This window comes from Triticum dicoccoides, chromosome 3A (assembly GCF_002162155.2).
Source record: "Triticum dicoccoides isolate Atlit2015 ecotype Zavitan chromosome 3A, WEW_v2.0, whole genome shotgun sequence".
In the NCBI taxonomy this organism is placed as follows: domain Eukaryota; kingdom Viridiplantae; phylum Streptophyta; class Magnoliopsida; order Poales; family Poaceae; genus Triticum; species Triticum dicoccoides.
The window spans coordinates 734,554,945-734,572,536 of record NC_041384.1 but is presented as its reverse complement, the minus strand read 5'-3'; the positions used below and the strand labels follow the sequence as shown (position 1 = coordinate 734,572,536).

The following is a 17,592-nucleotide window of genomic DNA, read 5'->3' as shown; positions in this document are numbered from 1 at the left end:
ATTTTGCTCCTTTTGATCTTCATCTTCGGGGCTCCATGATCATCATCGTCACCGGCATGACACCATGATCTCCATCATCATGATCTCCATCATCGTGTCTTCATGAAGTTGTCACGCCAACGACTACTTCTACTTCTATGGCTAACGCGTTTAGCAATAAAGTAAAGTAAGTTACACGGCGTTCTTCAATGATACGCAGGTCATACAAAAAATAAAGACAACTCCTATGGCTCCTGCCGGTTGTCATACTCATCGACATGCAAGTCGTGAATCCTATTACAAGAACATGATCAATCTCATACATCACATAACATTCATCACATTCTTCTTGGCCATATCACATCACGTAGCATACCCTGCAAAAACAAGTTAGACGTCCTCTAATTGTTGTTGCATGTTTTACGTGGCTGCTATGGGTTTCTAGCAAGAACGTTTCTTACCTACGCAAGACCACAACGTGATATGCCAATTGCTATTTACCCTTCATAAGGACCCTTTTCATCGAATCCGTTCCGACTAAAGTGGGAGAGACTGGCACCCGCTAGCCACCTTATGCACCAAGTGCATGTCAATCGGTGGAACCTGTCTCACGTAAGAGTACGTGTAAGGTCGGTCCGGGCCGCTTCATCCCACTATACCGTCGAAACAAGATTGGACTAGTAACGGTAAGCATATTGAACAACATCAATGCCCACAACTACTTTGTGTTCTACTCGTGCAAAGAATCTACGCAATAGACCTAGCTCTGATACCACTATTGGGGAACGTAGCAGAAATTCAAAAAAATTTCCTACGAATCACCAAGATCTATCTAAGGAGAGACCAGCAACGAGTAGAAGGAGAGTGCATCTACATACCCTTGTAGATCGCTAAGCGGAAGCGTTCAAGTGAACGGGGTTGATGGAGTCGTACTCGTCGTGATTCAGATCACCGATGATCAAGTGCCGAACGGACGGCACCTCCGCGTTCAACACACGTACAGCCCGGTGACGTCTCCCACGCCTTGATCCAGCAAGGAGAGAGGGAGAGGTTGAGGAAGACTCCATCCAGCAGCAGCACAACGGCGTGGTGGTGATGGAGGAGCGTGGCAATCCTGCAGGGCTTCGCCAAGCACCTACGGGAGAGGAGGAGGTGCCACGGGAGGGAGGGAGGCGCCAAGGGCTCAGCTGTGGATGCCCTCCCTCTCCTCCACTATATATAGGGGCAGGGGAGAGGGGGGAGGCGCAGCCTTGCCCCCTACTCCAAGAAAGGGGTGCGGCCAAGAGGGGGGAGGAGTCCATCCTCCCCAAGGCACCTCGGAGGTGCCTCCCCCCTCGAGGACTCTTCCCTCTAGGGTTCCCTAGGCGCATGGGCCTCTTGGGGCTGGTGCCCTTGGCCCATGTAGGCCAAGGCGCACCCCCTACAGCCCATGTGGCCCCCCGGGGCAGGTGGCCCCACCCGGTGGGCCCCCGGGACCCTTCCGGTGGTCCCGGTACAATACCGATGACCCCGAAACTTGTCCCGATGGCCGAAACAGGACTTCCTATATATAAATCTTTACCTCCGGACCATTCCGGAACTCCTCGTGACGTCCGGGATCTCATCCGGGACTCCGAACAACATTCGGTAACCACATACAAGCTTCCTTTATAACTCTAGCGTCATCGAACCTTAAGTGTGTAGACCCTACGGGTTCGGGAGACATGCAGACATGACCGAGACGTTCTCCGGTCAATAACCAACAGCGGGATCTGGATACCCATGTTGGCTCCCACATGTTCCACGATGATCTCATCGGATGAACCACGATGTCAAGGACTCAATCGATCCCGTATACAATTCCCTTTGTCTAGCGGTATTTTACTTGCCCGAGATTCGATCGTCGGTATACCGATACCTTGTTCAATCTCGTTACCGGCAAGTCACTTTACTCGTTCCGTAACACATCATCCCGTGATCAACTCCTTGGTCACATTGCGCATATGATGATGTCCTACCGAGTGGGCCCAGAGATACCTCTCCGTTTACACGGAGTGACAAATTCCAGTCTCGATCCGCATAAAACAATAGATACTTTCGGAGATACCTGTAGTGCACCTTTATAGTCACCCAGTTACGTTGTGACGTTTGATACACCCAAAGCACTCCTACGGTATCCAGGAGTTACACGATCGCATGGTCAAAGGAAGAGATACTTGACATTGGCAAAGCTCTAGCAAATGAACTACACGATCTTTTGTGCTAGTCTTAGGATTAGGTCTTGTCCATCACATCATTCTCCTAATGATGTGATCCTGTTATCAACGACATCCAATGTCCATAGCCAGGAAACCATGACTATCTGTTGATCACAACGAGCTAGTCAACTAGAGGCTCACTAGGGACATATTGTGGTCTATGTATTCACACGTGTATTACGATTTCCGGATAATACAGTTATAGCATGAATAAAAGACAATTATCATGAACAAGGAAATATAATAATAATACTTTTATTATTGCCTCTAGGGCATATTTCCAACACTACCTCCTCCGCTGCGGCCCCTCCGCACCATCTGCCGCCTCCGCCGACCTTAGCGGGCATGCCCTGGTTGAGGCCCCCAAAATTCGGATGACGACGCTGAGGAGATAGCGTAACCCCAGGGCAGGGCGTAGCGACCGGCGAGGCACGCCTCAAGGGCGTGGCCCCGATTCGTGGGTCGACAGCGCCTCAAGGATGTGGCGGTGCTGCGGTAAGCGAGGAGCGCCACTGCCGTTCGCACAAGATCCGCCATCTCGTCTCTGCGACTTGACCGCCGCCGGCGGTCTGCGCTCCACTGTCCGCATCCAAACTCGCCAGAGCCGCGGTGCCCCATGAACCGCCCGCCTCCCCCATTTCGTTTCCGTTTGATGGTAGTGACGGCGACGACCAAGGTAGGCCCTTTCCTCCTCCCACTCTTTCTCTATCTCTATCTTCCTGCACCCTTCTCCCTACGACAATATATTTGGGGGCGGAGCCTAGGGTAGCAGATGCCAGGGCGTGCATCAGTTGGGCAAGCCAGGGAGCTGCGTGCGTGCATGCTCTGTGTGTGCGTTCTTGTTGCGTGATGATGCAACACATGTTTTTTCTTCGAATATAGTTCTCTCATTCTTGTATATGTGGTAGTTCTCTGCATGTAGTGTGGTGGCATGGTAGAGAGGAGAAGCAGATGGAAAACTGGCAGCGGCTCTATCTGCGGGTAGCATGATGGAGAGGCTAGGGAACAACAAATGTTGTATTGATCACTTTTTCTGTCATCTTTGTTTGCACTAATATGTAACTTTCGCTTGATCAGGGGATACTGCAAAGAGCACGAGCAAAACATTGATAGGAGTTCTTTTCGGCGATTCTCCCAGAATCGCCCCCCTCCCCAGCTTCTCCCAGAATCGTCACTTTATAATTTTTTTTACAATCCTATCTAGTTAAGGTCTAATTAGTTAGGATTGTAAAAAACATATGGAGTGGTGATTCTGGGAGAAGCTGGGGAAGGGGGCGATTCTGGTAGAATCGCCCAAAAGAATTGGCCCCTACAATGAACTATTAAGGCATGTCTAATCTGAACTGAAATATATGTACGGCACACAAAGCAAGCAAACAGTCGTCAAGGCAACGAGCATGCCATGTGGTGCGTGGAGCTATGCCTTGTGCGTCCAGGACAAAATCGACAGTATGCTAATATCACTACGACCCAAGCCTAATCTGTCTATGTGAATTCAGATATACAAAAGGCACAAGAAGCAAGTAAACAACTGTCAAGGCATGCTCGTGGAGGCCATGTGGAGGGATGGCTTGTGCACCGGGGAGCGAATTGATGGTATGTTCACGTCAGACAGCCTCCTATTTATATTCATATTCATGTTATTCTTTGTTCATCGATTGGGTTAGTGCACTACTTCACATACCAAGATATATTGGTTGGACATCATTTTTCTATATAATGGGAGACATGTATCTATACTTCTAAAGGTATCTTCTACAGTATGATGTGTACACAACTGTGAGAGACATGCTATGCGAGTCAATTAGGGATGCCGAATTTCCCTATAAGCTTTGTAGTTTACAACATACATAAGTTGTATTTCAAGGGGGGTCAACCAGATAATTTTGCTATTTCTAAAGGTATCTTTTTATTTTGATTGTTACTATCATATATTCTCACAAATTTTGCCGAACCAACGTTTTTGACATTTTCAATACCTTTTGATTGGCTATTTCTTTGAAGATTGAACTATGAAAAGGATAAAGGAGAAATATTGTTTAGCATGGTATGATATAATGTACCATTTCAGTCATGTGTATCCAATCATATAGAGACGAGAAAAGTGTTCTTTATTTGCTTCTTTATGGGATCCCAGAATTTGGCTATTTTTGTTCTCACTGGTTAGAAACAGAGGGAGTATATATATAGAAAATTGTGGATACCAGACCTGTTGGGTGATGTGCAGATACTATGAACTCCTACAAGTTCTTCCAATTAACGTGTTGTGTTATTGCATTCTAATTTGTTCAGTATAGACGCTGCAATCAACTGGGAGCTACAAGCTTTCCTTTTTCTTTACCATTGCTTTTCCACTACAATTGTTGTTCTTCATTACAGTTGATTTTTTATTTCCCAGATGAAGTATGCCTTTTGTTCAGTCCTATGGAGTTAACAAATTGATCTACAACTACGTGATTTAGAAACTCAAAGGAGCATCAAGGTCGAAGAATTTCTTGGAGATGGCTATATTTCCTAGATCACTCGATCGATCAAAATTTCCCTTACAAAAATTATCTTATCAGTGCCACTGTGTATTTTGATTAACAAGGTAACAAATAAAGCTAAATTGTTAATAAGATAATAATGTTGAATTTTCTATTGATTTGTTAATTTATGTGAATTTTTTATAGAGCTGGCATTTATTTGGATATGATTTAACTGTTAATCAGATTTTTGACTTAAACTTTTCAGTATAATTCACTCATTTAGTATTAAGTTAATATCTATGGATCATGCTTTCGCCAGTATATCAATATTTGCTAAAATATGATGATTGTGTGCCATAGAGCTGAATTTTTTTTGGTGGTTATGAAATGTGCAACGCATGTACCATGAACGGGGCACTTAGTTTGATCCCCCCCCCCAACCCACCCAGATCCATAATATAAGGTGTAATTTGATTGTCTAAAGACATCTCTTGAAAAAATTCGTCGATGGTTACAAATCATAATCATATGGAAACTTGCTTGAACACAAATCTAACTATGTCTATTTTATGTAATATGAACTACTCTCTCTCATATTAATTGATGTATTTAGCACTCAAATACGTCTAGAACATCTATTTGAGCGACAATTGATATGGGATGGAGGGAGTACACATTATTTGACTAATTATATAGCAAACCATGAATTTTGATAGCAAAAATTATTTGACTAATCATCGAGTTTTACACAATCATCGAGGAGAGGCAGCAGGACGGCCCGAGCCAGACGTTTACGCCTACAATGCCCTCATGGAGGCTTACAGGTAGGTGATCCGTCCATCAACCATGAACGATCTATGTATAATTCAAATGGAATTTGTCCATGTTGCTTTAGGTTTGAATTCCGTCAAAAGTGATTGCAAACATATGTTCGCAGCCACACAGGGTTTCCACAAGCCGCTATCGAGAACTTTGCCCTAATGCAGCACATGGGTTGCACCGAGCTTCATGCAGGATCTTGGTGGATGCTTATGAGAGAGCCTGTCCCCACGGAGGTACATTATGTATGAATTATTCGAATTCCAGGTGCTCTGATGAGATGCTGAGTCTGACCACCATGGAACTGTGGACGGATGCAGAGGCCGAGGCCGCGTTTGAGCCACTGAAGCAGCTGGGAATGTTGCCGACCGTGAAGTCACACATGCTGCGGCACATACTAGGTCCAGCAATGTGGCGTGGTGGAAGGAGGTGATGGTGCCGCTGCATAAATTTGGCCTCGCCCAGGAGACCTTCGCACTCAAAGTAATGCTCAACGCTGAAAGATCGTGGATGTCGCCTAGAGGGGGGGTGAATAGGCGCTTTTAAAATAATTACGGTTTAGGCTTGAACAAATGCGGAATAAACCTAGCGGTTAATTTGTCAAGCACAAAACCTACAAGAACTAGGCTCACCTATGTGCACCAACAACTTATGCTAAGCAAGATAAACTACTAGGTGATAGCAAGATATATGACAAGAAACAGTATGGCTATCACAAGGTAAAGCGCATAAGTAAAGAGCTCGGGTAAGAGATAACCGAGGCACGCGGAGACGATGATGTATCCCGAAGTTCACACCCTTGCGGATGCTAATCTCGGTTTGGAGCGGTGTGGAGGCACAATGCTCCCTAAGAAGCCACTAGGGCCACCGTAATCTCCTCACGCCCTCGCACAATGCAAGATGCCGTGATTCCACTAAGGGACCCTTGAGGGTGGTCACCGAACCCGTACAAATGGCAACCCTTGGGGGCGGTCACCGAACCCGTACACTTTGGCAACCCTTGGGGGCGGTCACCGGTACCCGTCAAATTGCTCGGGGCAATCTCCACAACCTAATTGGGGACCCCGACGCTTGCCCGGAGCTTTACACCACAATGATTGAGCTCCGAACACCACCAACCGTCTAGGGCACCAAGGCACCCAAGAGGAACAAGCTCTAGGGTGCCCAAATACCCAAGAGTAATAAGCTTCTCAAACTTCACTTCCACGTATCACCGTGGAGAACTCAAATCGATGCACCAAATGCAATGGCAAGGGCACATGGAGTGCCCAAGTCCTTCTCTCCCAATGCCACCAAAGCAACTAATGCTAGGGAAGAAAATGAGAGGAAGAACGAAAGAAGAACACGAAGAACTCCAAGATCTAGATCCAAGGGGTTCCCCTCACTTAGAGGAGAAAGTGATTGGTGGAAACGTGGATCTAGATCTCCTCTCTCTTTTCCCTCAAGAACTAGCAAGAATCATTGGAGGGATTGAGAGTTAGCAAGCTCGAAGAAGGTCAACAATGGGGGAAGAACACAAGCTGAAAGGATTAGGTTCATTGGGGAAGAAGACCCCCTTTTATAGGTGGGGAAAAATCCAACCGTTATGCTCACAGCCCGCACAGAGCGGTACTACCGCTCCAAGGAGTGGTACTACCGCTAGGGCGGAAATACCCCTTTGAGAAACAACAGCGAGGAGGCAAAAGGCCAGAAGAACCGCCGGAGCGGTACAACCGTTCGTCCTCACGGTACTACCGCTCGACCTCACGGTACTATCGCAAATGGTAGCGGTACTACTGCTTGCGAGCGGTACTAAAAAAATACATCCGGGCCTACCACCGCAAGACTTGGGACGAGTTTTTGGTCCGGAGCGGTACTACCGCTGTAGGAGCCGCGGTAGTACTGCTCTGGAGCGGTAGTAAAAAACTACATCTGCTCCAAATCGCGGTAGTACCGCTGCAGCCTTTTCAGAACACCAAAACTGCCACAACTTTTGCAAACGGACTCCGAATTCGATGAAACCAAGTTTGTTGGAAAGCTAGCGACAAGGGCTAACACAATCTTGAAAGAAATATCAATAAGAAGCAAATTAGAAAAGGCCCATAAGAAAATGGTGAGGACCCTTCCTCGGATAAGACCGGTAAAACCTACAACACCGAAAACATCATAGAAGACGCATGCGAACTCCGTTTTCGATGAACTCAAGCTTGTCATCAAGATGACCATAAGCTTTAAGACTCACAAAGAGAACCAAACAAGAACCAAGAAACATGATGCAAGGATGCAATGGTTTGAGCTCTCGACGAACGATACGATCAAGCTACTCACTTGAGAGCCCCTCTTGATAGTACGGCTATCGATCCCATAACCCGGTCTCCCAACTACCACCATGAGACCGGTAAAATAGAAAACATATCAAGGGTAAACCTTTTCCTTGCACATGATCCACTTGAGTTAGATGATGACGATCTTGTCCTCCTCAAGATGGACCACCTTTCTTGATTGCGTTGGGCCGATGAAGACTAGATGAGTGCTCCCCCATACTCCACTATGGGTGAGCCACTCTTCGGCACATCTTCACAAGTCCATTGACACCACAATGGATGGCAAGATTTAAGCACTTGATCTCTTCGTGAATATCCACTTGAAATTGCACACGGCAATCTTGATGACGATCACCACTTGATGTCATCCTTCCCATGGGTTGTATGATATCATCCTCTTGACGCAAGCTCATGGACACGTACCTAACCCCACATAGACTCTCACATAGACCATGGGTTAGTACAGAAAGTGCAATGGACAATGCTTACCATACCATGGGATCACTTGATCCCTCTCGGTACATCTTCTACTCTTTGTGAGTTGATCAACTTGATTCACTCTTGACTTAGTCTTGATCAACCTTGAATCTTTCCAACTCTCTTCGTTTGGATGATGTCTTGAAGGTAAACATGAATGATCACACAATCTACTTCTTCAAGACATGCTTGCAATAAGCTCAACTCTCAAATGACCAATCTTTGGATAATTCCTTGAATAGCACCTTGGTCGACACAAACTCTCCTTGAAACCAACACATGTACTCCAAGAAAAGCCTATGGACAAAACCTTCAAATATAACTCAAGGAAACCATTAGTCCATAGAGATTGTCATCAATTACCAAAACCAAACATGGGGGCACCGCATGTTCTTTCAATCTCCCCCATTTTGGTAATTGATGACAATCACTTTCATGAGAGTTTATACAAGGAATTATGCATCACCAAGCAATGCAACAACCAATAATGCATGTGTATGAGATGCAAATGCTTAGGAACAAAACCAAAGCAAGGAGAAAACTCTGAAGACTTCTCCACAAAACTCTCTGAAACTTCTCCCCCATTGGCATCGATTGCCAAAATGGGCGAAAAGCATAGAAGGCCAATATAAATTGTGTTCCTCCATAAATTGTGTATTTCTCAACAAGAGAGTGGAATGCAATACACATATCCAACGGTAATACTTGGAGGAAGACCAACTATATTGAGGCACCAAGATTGCTAAAGGAATGATATGCCACAAGGACATAACAAAGAGAGAAACAAGCAATCAAGCAATCAAAAGATACCAATTGAAGCAAGCTATCAAAAGATACCAATTGAACCAACTAGGCCAAAGATCCTATGAGCTACATGAATAAAGGATATTATGATAAGAGCAAAGGAGTGTTCTAAAGAAACTAGAGAAGCTCCCCATGATTTGTGCACACATAAGAATTTTTGTATTTGGATACAAAGTGCACAAAATAGGATCATAGCTCCCCCAAAATCAATAGAAACTTACAACAAGTGCAAGAGAGCATATAGGAAACTAAGCCTAGTACTTGCAACAAACACATGGTTGAGCAACAAGTAAGAGAGGCAACTTAAGAGTGGGCTCAACCAAAATGATGTGTGTGAGTCAAGGCAATGCACTTGAGAAGACTAATGTACGGTGAGCATTAAGCATCAATGAAGTCTTGAAAGATTGAGGCAACACAGTGCAAGGCCTATCATTCCCACACACAACAAGCAAATGGGTTCACAAGCTTACTAATAAGCATATAGAGAACCTATGCTTGTGACAACCCGCGGTGAAGATAGAAGATGAAAGGCGCGTCAAGACGAGGGATGCCAATTAAGATGGCAAAAACCTCATAAATATAAGCATGAGGAAAATAATCTTCACCACACAAGAGCGCATCAAGATGCAACGATAGAAGACACGCACTCAAGGCAAAAGCTTTCACGGAGCCACCAAAGAAATAACATAAGAAAGACAAGGTGGACGTGAAAGAAAGGATATCATCTAGATATGCAACTTCTCTCAAGTGTATAAGATGCTAGGTAGACGAAATCATGATGATATATATCTACAAAGAAGGATGTACACCCGAAATAGTTACAACACGAAGGAACAAGATATCAAAAAGGAAGTCATGCATATACTAATAAGATATTTGCTTGGAAGCATATCACATGGCTAGATATGGTCTTATTGAAGGAAATATGCCCTAGAGGCAATAATAAAGTTATTATTTATTTCCTTATATCATGATAAATGTTTATTATTCATGCTAGAATTGTATTAACCGGAAACATAATACATGTGTGAATACACAGACAAACAGAGTGTCACTAGTATGCCTCTACTTGACTAGCTCGTTAATCAAAGATGGTTATGTTTCCTAACATGGACAAAGAGTTGTTATTTGATTAATGGGATCACATCATTAGGTGAATGATCTGATTGACATGACCCATTCCATTAGCTTAGCACCCGATCGTTTAGTATGTTGCTATTGCTTTCTTCATGACTTATACATGTTCATATGACTATGAGATTATGCAACTCCCGTTTACTGGAGGAACACTTTGTGTGCTACCAAACGTCACAACGTAACTGGGTGATTATAAAGGTGCTCTACAGGTGTCTCCAAAGGTACATGTTGGGTTGGCGTATTTCGAGATTAGGATTTGTCACTCCGATTGTCGGAGAGGTATCTCTGGGCCCTCTCGGTAATGCACATCACATAAGCCTTGCAAGCATTGCAACTAATGAGTTAGTTGTGAGATGATCACTACTAGAAAAACCCCTACTAATGGCGCACCTAGTATGGCCATTAATGGCGCATCTGTGGTGCGCCATTAACAGCACGCCATTAGTAATTTTTACTAATGGCGCACCACCTGGTGCGCCATTAGTATCTGGTATACTAATGGCGCACCGCGGGTGCGCCATTAGTATAGGCCAGGGTGCGCCATTAGTATGCCTCCCAGGGGCCATGTATATCCAGGTGCTTTGGCATACTAATGGCGCACCACCACTGGATGCGCCATTAGTAACCATGGCATATTAATGGCGCACTTACCACTGATGCGCCATTAGTATGCTTTGTCATACTAATGGCGCACTGTCATATGATGCGCCATTAGTATGAATATTAGGGTTTTTTTTATTTTTTTATTTTCTGTTTTTTGCACAGGTTACAAAATGTATAATTTGACAAAATATAGACATCACACATCAACAACAGATTCATCGAATACAATAGAAGATTAGTCTTTGAATACAATTCATCATATTAGTCTCCGAATACAATTCATCATATTAGTCTCCGAATTGAAAAGACCGAACAAAGATAGAACATTATATTACAAGTCTCGAGACCGCGAGTAGCGAGTTTTTCTTCACATTACAAGTCGATATCGATCATCTAAACTACCATCACATAGAAGAGAGCTGCGGTCATCACGATGAAACTCGTCTTCATCCGGTTCCTCCAACGCTCCCTCCCCTCTCCCGCTCGATAGCGGGCGTATCTAGATTCGGCCTCGGCCCTAGTGGTGTACCCTTTGTAACTGTTACCGCTGAATCGGTGAACCTGTCTCCGACACTCCTCCCAGTCATCGTAGACTCCGGGAACCTTACCCTTGTACACGACATACGTCGGCATCGCTATACACTAGCCAAACGAAACGTTAGTACCAATTCACAGACAATACATAAGCAATATATAATTATGCAACAGAACGATCGGAAGAGAAAAGCAAGACATTAATAATATCGATTACATCTAAGTTGAACGACTCTCGAAACCAAAGAGACATACTACAAGTTCATTGAAGTTTAATTACAACATGAGCCAATCGATGTTTCAGAACTAGACACAGCATCACTGCTTTCGACTCGACTCAAGGGACCGGAGCGTGGATGAAGCCGCCGTCTATCGTGGGAGTCATGAAATAACGGTCGTTGTCAGCCTGCATTTCTAGCATTGTGTCGATGTCACTGTTGGACAGTTGATTTCTGAGGTAGAACTGCCCCGAGGTACGAAGGACATCTTGATGGATGATTTCCGCAAACTCCGACTGGATGCGAAAGAATTCTTGTCGGAGGTCCGCGTCCTGGATTGCCGACACGCTCGCGGCCCAATCTTTGAGTTTACTCGGTAGCAGAAGTTGATGATGGTCCCGTACGATCGCCCGCATGTGATGGATGGCGTAGTAGGCACCCTTCTGACCGCCAGGTGGCTGCTTGACGCAGCAGAACATCGTATTGTGGGAGAACACGTGCTTGTCGTACTTACGAATAGGCCTGGTGAAGGTGCCTCCAGATTTGGCGTAGCCGGGGAGAACATCATCAAGAACCTTCTTGACATTTGTGTAGTCTACGTTCGACTGACGGTCCGGGTCGAAATACGTGGCCATGGAATATTTGGGGCTGAGGAGGATGAGCGTGCAACGTGTGTCACTGCAGAAAACACGGAATGTTAAAAGAAAAACGATCGAAATGTAAGAATTCATATGTTACGGGCCGATTGAGGGGAGGACTTACTCGGGAAAGTAAGGCACGAGGAAGTTATCCTTATCTTGGTTTGCCAGAATGACGCCTTCGAGGTAAGAACTCGCGACTTGCCGGTCCCCAGCGCTGCCCAAGATCTTGGCACGCATGTAGAAGGGGTCGACTATCACGATGTCCGGGGTCTTGTCACGAATGATCCGCATCTCCATACTCAGCGAAAATAGCCGAACGAAGGTGTAGTGCAGCGGATGAAGGTTCAACATAGCGTGGATGTCATCAAAATGCAGGACGATCGTACGCCCGATGGAGTTATCCACAAAGCCCTTGCCCTCTGGCACCTTGGCCGCGAAAACTGGGTATGCCACATCCTTCTCCCTGAGACGCCGCTTCTCCAAAGAAAGAACACTGTCATGCAGACTCCGCATAGCACCGGTTGCAGCATTGAGCATATTTGTCGGTAGCATCGCCCTACCCGCCACATGCACCCTCCTCGAGATATCCTGCGGTGAAGGTGGCCCGTCCTGAGCACGGATCGTACTCGGTGCCGGCTGGTTCGCACCCTTCTTAGTCTTTCTTTTGCGTGCCTTCTTCTTCTCCTGTAATGGGACCGAGTTCTGCTCACAGACCGCCTTCTTGAGTGTGTTGGGGCTGATAATATTTCGCACCTCGCCTATCTGAGGCTCGGTGAAGTCGGCAGCTGGAGGCGTCTCCTGAGAGCTGAACGTCAGACGGCGCCTGTTGCAACTTGGCTTCTCCGCGGTACCAGCTAGATCGCACACGTCTTTTGTTGGGTTTGGTTCTTGAGAAGGAGGCCCCATGAAGTCGCCATCGTACCCATGATCGGCAAAGTACTGATCGACGTTGCCAAATGTATCATCGTCGTCGTCGTCGTCGTTCTGATCCTGTGCCATATGCATGTTTGGATCCAGTGGCATAGGGATGTCCGGCACCGTTACGGCGGTCTTGCCATGGGGCCGACTTGGCGCCGGCACGACTGGCGGTGTTGTCTTTGGGGTGGTGTCCCCCGCCCCCAAACGAATCTGGCTCTTCGGCCAAAGCAAGGGCCAGCTCAGGCAGGCGCTGAGGGTCATCATGTCTTCATCGTCGGGCCCGACGGGTCGAATCGGAGGTAACAAGTCGTCGCAGCCTGGCAGCACCCGAACCAGTTGAACCCTAAACAAGTTGGGTGGCATCTGGGTACCGTGGAACAAGGGGTTGCCCGGTTGAACGATTTTGCCCTTGGCGACATCGACCAACTCGTTGTTCACGAAGTGGAGGAGAGTGCACGGAACATCGGCGGCGCCCTGCGAAAACATGTAGGGCATCATGGATGCCCAGTCAAAGGCAAGGAGATGAAGTCCTCGGCCGAGAGAGGCTTAATTAGTTACCGTGATGATGGCGTCGAGCTCGGCTAATGTCGACGCACCGCCAACGGCGGGCGTGCAGTTGACGGAGGTGCCGCTTGCTGCAGAGGTGCCGGCCGGCGTACACCCGGGTGCATTAAGCTCCCGTGCCGGCGTCGGAGACACCAATGTCGCCTCCGCCGAAGGCACCAATGGCCCCGCCATCGCATTATGCGAGTTGCTGGCCGTGAAGCTAGGAATCAGGGGCGGCCCCTGTTGGCCGCCCGCAATCCACGCACTCAACCCCGAGATCAAGGTAGGCACAAGGGCGGTGATCGTCGCTCCGAGTCGTTGTTCCACTTGCTCTTGGACAATCTCCGGAATCCGCGCCACCTGTGCCTTGAGTTCTTGAACCTCTCGCGCCTGGCTTTCCGAGCTGGTCTTTTTCTCCTTCCGCACACCAGCGGTATAGTATGACCCCCATTTTGTCGACAAGCCTTTTCCGGCCACACGACCAGCTGACGTCAGCTTACTGAGCTTATCCTTGTTCTTCATTACATTCAACCCCCTATTTAGAGTGGTGTCCCAAGGGTTGCTCTTAGTCGACCCCGCGCTACTGCTTTCAGTCGCCTGCGGAAGGAATGTGAACCATTTAGAAATTTGGCTTCATTAATTAGAATGCAACCATATGGAGCTAATTACGCGGGGGTGTATTCCTTACCAGAACAAGCTCAAGCTGCTTGGTCTTCGGATCCGTGGTAAGCTCCTTTGTTTTCAGGTCCTTCTTGTACCGGGCCCTGACAAAGTTCCTGGTCTGCTTGTCACCGTATTTATCGAAGAGGGGCGGTAGGCCTTGCTCGGCACGGTCCGCCTCCTCCTTGTCCCATATAGGCTCCGCCACTCTGTAACCGCCGGGACCGAGTGTGTGTTCCCCTATGTTCAGCTCCCGCATTTGTTTCCCCCACTCACTTGATTGGGAGCTTGTGGTGCTCGAGCAATTGATCTTGAAGTCGTTGTAGTCATCTTCGGTGATCGAAGGATTTTTCTCCTTGATCTTCTGATAACTCTCACCTTTCTCGATCATTCTCTTCACATTGCTTTTCCAAGTAGACAGGGCCTTGCTCATCTTCGTGAGGGCAGCATTGTTCACTTTATTCCCTTTGAGGCTTGTGTTTTCAAATTCAGCGGGGAACTTGTATCGTTCGTGCAGCTTCGTGAAGAGGAGGTGGCGCAAATTCCCTCGGTCAGGATGCCTCAGGTTCTCGGTGTTGATCGAGACGGTGCTCCGGACAATGCACCCGAGCTGAAGCGAGTACCCCTTGACTATTCGTTCGGGCGCCGTTGGATTCCCGTTGGAGTCCACTTCAGTAACTTCCTCCTTGAGGGTGCGGAGCACGATCGGGCGCCGGTCCTTCCGTTGCCTCTTCGGTTGACTGCCATCTGTGCGTGCACCGCCATCATCAGTGGTGGCATCCTCGGCGGCACCATCAGTGGTGGCATCAGTGTGGTCATCCTCGGCGGCACCATCCGTGGTCTCAGGATCGGTGGGGAAGGCGGCGGCCTCATACAAGTGAGGTTGTTCCTCCATCTCCTGGGACAGCTCCCAGAATGCCTTGCCGCCCGAACCCCCGGCCTCATCGTTGTGGGCCATGTTTCTCTCTAAATAGAAACAAAGTTTGGTCAAAAAGTTGGTTATTGTCAAGGAACAAGATCATGGTCTCATCATTTAGGGTTTGTCGACACCGAGGCATCCTAAAATCTAAGCTTTTATCATTGAGGGTTTTTCGACGCCAAGGCACCCTAAAAGCCTAACCTTTCATCATTTCGGTTTTTATCGACACCGAGGCACCCTAAAAGCCATGCATTAGTCACAAGTACGCTGGGGCACTTGATCCTACTTAATTAACTACTAAGATACCCCGGCCCATGCATTAGTCACAAGTACCCCATATGTCCTATTTTTAGCAAAGTCATGCTAAAATTCACGGAAAATTTCAGCATGACCTTTACTGAAAATAGGACATATGGAGTACCCGAATTTGCCAGAACGGAAGTTAATCGACATTCCGGCAAACTCAAGGGCCTCTCGGGGTACCTGCAAAATCATTATCCCAGGTGGACATGGATGCAATGTCACATGTCACATGGATCCCACACCCACAGGAGCTGGTGAAGCTTCATGTGTATTTCACGAAAACCAGCCTGACTAAAGAGCTTTATGTAGAAAACAAATCACTCCACCAGCTCACACAGGATCATCCCTCTAAGCAATTACTCAAAATGGGCACTAGCAGCAAAATGAACATTTTACAATCTGAACTTTTTTTTGTCATCTATGTGCTCATTTAACTTTGATCCAAATAGTATCAAAGTTCTTAGAAACAAGCAGCTCTGCTAACAAAGAACAGTAAAAATGGGGCTTGCCTTAAGATGGGAAGTAAAGTTGCAAAAACTATCACAAAGAACAGTAAAAATGGAACATAGCTCAGCATTTGTATTGATAGGAACAAACATAAAATCAAACCATGGGCATCTACTAGGTATACCAACATAAAATTTTGACTGGAGTTACATAAGGGGAAATTGATGTGATGAATGGCAGTTTGGGAGCTGAGCTGATCATGTCCATGTATTCTAATTCTACAGTAAGATGGCATTGCTGTTGGTACCAATTTATTTGTTCACAAAGATACATTTTTGGTAATGCATAGACAACATCACCTTTTATTTATCATGGTTGGTTTTGTTCCATAATTATATCAGCCCAGAGTGTCTTATTAGATATCAGACTGAATTGTAATGCACCCATTCTAAAACTTTAAGTGAAAATAACCCTTGGTGTTTGATATGCATAACAATGAAAGATGTTGGTTCACATCTTTGACTGGAGTAACAGAGGCATAAAAGTAGAAATTACAGGTCAGAGGATCATGCTGATTAAGGTTCTGTTTTTATACTGCAAGTTCCAGGTAATTAGAGTATGTGGCACTGTCTTGTGTTGACTAACTCATAAATGATATTATCATCTTTACTCACCGTTATGTGTATCATGGCTGAAATTCCACCGTTATAATACATGCCTGCTTGGCTAATTAGCAACTAAGTAACTCTTACATTATCAAAGCTTGCCAGTTTCTGAAATCAATTACTGACAGGGAATATCATATACATCATTCAACAAATTTGTTATTTTTAGGGAAAGCCATTCTGTGCACTTTATTAATAATTCGAGTAACAGTTACATCATTCATTATATCCGTTTGCTTAAAGCGCACGCGCGGGGAATCATCGTCCCAATGCGCAGGCGCAGCAGAGTTTGAATTGCAAGTAAACCAAGCTAAATCACGTGAGCAGAATAAATTTGCTGACTGCCTGCCAAACTATATGGGTGAACTGAGGGTAGTACTGCAGGCTGGCTTCATCAAGGCCCTGCTTGTATTAAGTTATCGAACTATTGGTTAGTGGATTGTAACTATATTTCTGGAATGAAACTCCCTAATTTTTTGCATGACACGTACGGTGATGGCTACAGCCCGTTGAATGAATGACACGAACAAAGCCAAGTTGCACCCAGCCAGAAGTTGGTGTGATTCTCAACACCCTTCTCTATCTCTGTCATTTTCACACAAACAATTACCATGGGGGTGAACCTTATCCTCACGAATGATTATCAACGCGAAAACGGTGTGATTCTCAACACGAATGAATGACACGAACGAAGCCAAGTTACTGATAGGGAATATCATATACATCATTCAACAAATTTGCCAGTTTCTTCATGGCAGAATATCATATACAAGCACGAATTTTGTTCACATTTATATAGCAACAAATATTTATACACTCATATAGCAGCACTAAGTATATTGCACTTAGAAGAAGATTTGCTTTTACATCCCACCCAACTTAACAATCCAAGTCACTGCTACTCATATTCAAAA

The 17,592-nt window shown here is 46.0% G+C and overlaps 1 long non-coding RNA gene across 1 annotated transcript; it reads left to right on the top strand.

Moving 5' to 3' along the window:
- The first annotated feature begins 4,706 nt into the window (after positions 1-4,706).
- On the top strand, positions 4,707-5,649 carry LOC119273568. The gene is made up of 3 exons (XR_005134909.1): positions 4,707-4,806; positions 5,454-5,508; positions 5,622-5,649. It is a non-coding gene; the product is annotated as an uncharacterized LOC119273568 (long non-coding RNA).
- Positions 5,650-17,592: the final 11,943 nt, after the last annotated feature.